Below are 3,297 nucleotides of genomic sequence, written 5' to 3' on the forward strand. Positions count from 1 at the left end.
CTGAGGGACAAAAATTATATAGTTCAATTGATAGGGACCATTATTAAATATTTATTAATTTATTGTATTAAGATTAATTACCAAAACAATAATCTCTTACGAGATATATGAATAGTATAAAGTAGGGTTTTTTACTTAAATAAATTGTTTGCATTTCAAAATTACCTGATTCCCCTAAAACAGATTCTGCAACGTGAATATCCTTTTTGTATTATTATATAAATCGTCCTAGGGTGCAAAGGGTTATATAAAACATGAATCATCTCACCCTAGGACGATTAATGCATGAACTTGTGAGGCAAAGTAAGAGTAAATCGTGGCAGGGCTTCTTGGGTTAGAAGTAGAGCATAAATCGTCCCAGGGTAGTAGGTTTTACGTGTTAATGGGCTAAACCAAACTGGGCTGCCACGATTTATGTGTTATTGAGACCCTCAGGAGCCTGGGACGATTTATGCCCAAGTTATAACCCTAAGTACTCAAGCACGAGTCATCTTTGTTGTTGCTGCGGCGTAAAGGGTTGAGGGAGGTCTTGGAGGAACCATATTTGACCGGAGAGGAAGTTTGGGGGGAGAACTGTTTTCGAGGGTGGGACCAGTCGGTGACGGAGGTGCAGCTGGTGGTGGGCAGAGGCGTCTGAGTGGCACCAGGGGTGGTGGCAGTGGGCCGTCGGTGGCCGGTTGGTGGAGTTGGGGGATCTCTCCGGCGGTGGTAATGGCCGCGAACCAAGGAGATATGTACCGCCTAAACGGCATTGCGCATGTTGCCGGATTTATCGATCAACAGGTAAGATTTTAAATTTTCTAATGTTTTTAAATTTTGGATGATATAGTATGTTGGATGATATTGTATAGGGTGAATATGCATCTTAGAATATTTTTTTATTAAGACGTTGTCGGATACCATGTATAGTGATTTAGTTAGTTTTTGGTTTAGTATAAGACGTTAGAAATTAGTGTTCTTAATAGATTATGGAATTCGCTGATGATAGGGTGATGGTTCTGACGGTAGAATCCCGTGAAATTTGTTGATTTTACTATTGAGTTTGGACCGGACTGGACCGAACCGGACCAGACCGAACAGGACTGGATCGGACCGGACCGGACCAGACTGAACCGGTTCGAGGGAAAAACCGGGCAATGGGATTCTGAGTCGGTCCAATCTGATGATCTGACCGGATGAGAGAACAAACCGGTTGGGTATGGTCAAACCCAGAATGAAATGGTTTAAACTGATATCACTCGGTAAGACCGGTTCGATCGAACCGCTTGAGTTTCAAATTTTTTTAAAAAAGTTGAAGTTGGATTATTAGTGAAAATATGTATTTAAATTTTAAATTTGAAAATTTTTAATATATTTTATTTTTTAATTATATTGCACCAGGTCAATCGGTTCAATCGGTGAATTTCTGGTTGAACCGTTAACCCGTTGACTTGATCGGTTCGGTTGTGACTTTTATGGTTCTTACATTATATTGGTAATGTCGATTTGAAGATGAAATGTTATTATGAACATATCCATTTTGATGGCATCTGTGAGTTGAATATTTGTCATGGACTAAGTTATTTTCTATGTGTGTGTGTATAAGGACCCGAAATAATGATGTCGTTATGCTTGCGTATTTTCAGCCAACCCGGTGCGTTAGGAGTGTGCATCAGCAACAGAAGATGATACTGCATGATCGTATACTCCTGTACTTAGATCGTGCGAACCTATTACATGTTGCTCGGTTGAATGATTATTGGTTCAAGCTTGATGAGCCGCTGATCAGTGCTTTTGTGGAGAGATGGCGTCCCGAGACACATACATTCCACATGCCATTTGGGGAGTGTACCATAACACTACAAGATGTGGCATACTAGTTTGGCCTTCCAATTGACGGTCATGCAGTGAGTGGGTGCCTCAGTGACTTCGAGAAGTTGATGGAGGGTGGCAAGCCTGCATGGGTGTGGTTTGGAGAGTTATTTGGTGAACTCCCACCGGAGAACTGCATTGATGACTTCACAGTTTCTTTTTCTTGGTTCCAGAACAAGTTTAGAGTATTGCCCGCTCATGCGTCAGAGGAGACGGTACAGATCTATGCACGGGGTTACATTATGATGTTGTTGTCCACCGAGCTGTTCACGGATAAGTCTGGTGCCAGGGTACACTTACGGTGGCTCCCGTATGTTGCAGACCTCGATGGACTCGGCAAGTACAGCTGGGCTTCGGCCACCTTGTCTTGGTTGTACAGGTGTCTCTGTAGGGTTGCAAATCGGAATGTAAAGAACCTCGCTGGACCACTGTCGCTACTACAGTCTTGGATATTTTGGCGTTTCCCGGCATTCAGGCCTAGAGGGTTTGATGCTATTCTCTGGCCGCTTGCTGCGAGGTATATCATTTTGATGCATAATCATTGTCATGCACATGTTTGTATCTTATTTTATAAGCTCACTGATGGGGGCTTTGTAATGGTACAGGTGGGGTCGGTTTCTTCCGTCGTCGGATGAGAAGGGTCCCCGTGTGATTGCTACCCGACACAGATTAGATAGGCTGACTGGCGATGATGTAAGTTTGAAAGTCTATAATGCTATTTTCTGTATTTCTGTTTTCATATACTCGGTTGGTAATGTTGAATGATTTCCATGTTGCAGTTCATCTGGATGCCATACAGCAGTCTTGAGGTGATCCAAGTAGTCCATCCTGACATACTCCGGCCTGACCACACGCTTTTATGGAAGTCGACAACTGCGTTGATATACTTTGCGTCAATAGAGTGGCATCAAGTAGATAGGGTTTTATCTCAGCTCGGTGGAGTTCAGCACATCCCGGAGCCAGCCATCAACATCGACTTCTTATTATCGAAGGATGGTAGAGGACCCACTAGGTGGTTTCCTGAGGTGTTAGCCACATGGCATCAGTGTTGGGATGAGAGACGTCAGAGCGTGCTTTCCTTTCAGTTGGTTCCAGATCCCCGTCCCTCTGCTGAATATCTTGACTGGTGGTTCTGTGTAGCACGTAGGTTCCTTTCACATGATCGTCTACTGATGGATCCTCGGGCGGGTGGAGTTCCCGTAGATGCTCCAGTTCGGGGTCATGTTGCTGCACCTGCTAGGCAGCAAGGACCAAATGTGCCTGACAATAGGCGGAGAGCGACCCGTGCGCGTGTGGGGACTCGATACAACCAGCCTGTTGGGGCAAGACACGAGGGTGCTATTGGGATGGATGATGATCCAGAGCATCACGATCATGATGGCGGGGGTGGAGGTGATGATGGCGATGATGGGGGAGATGATGGTGGGACCGGCCACAGGGTCGACG

This window comes from Arachis ipaensis, chromosome B01 (genome assembly GCF_000816755.2).
Source record: "Arachis ipaensis cultivar K30076 chromosome B01, Araip1.1, whole genome shotgun sequence".
NCBI lineage: Eukaryota > Viridiplantae > Streptophyta > Magnoliopsida > Fabales > Fabaceae > Arachis > Arachis ipaensis.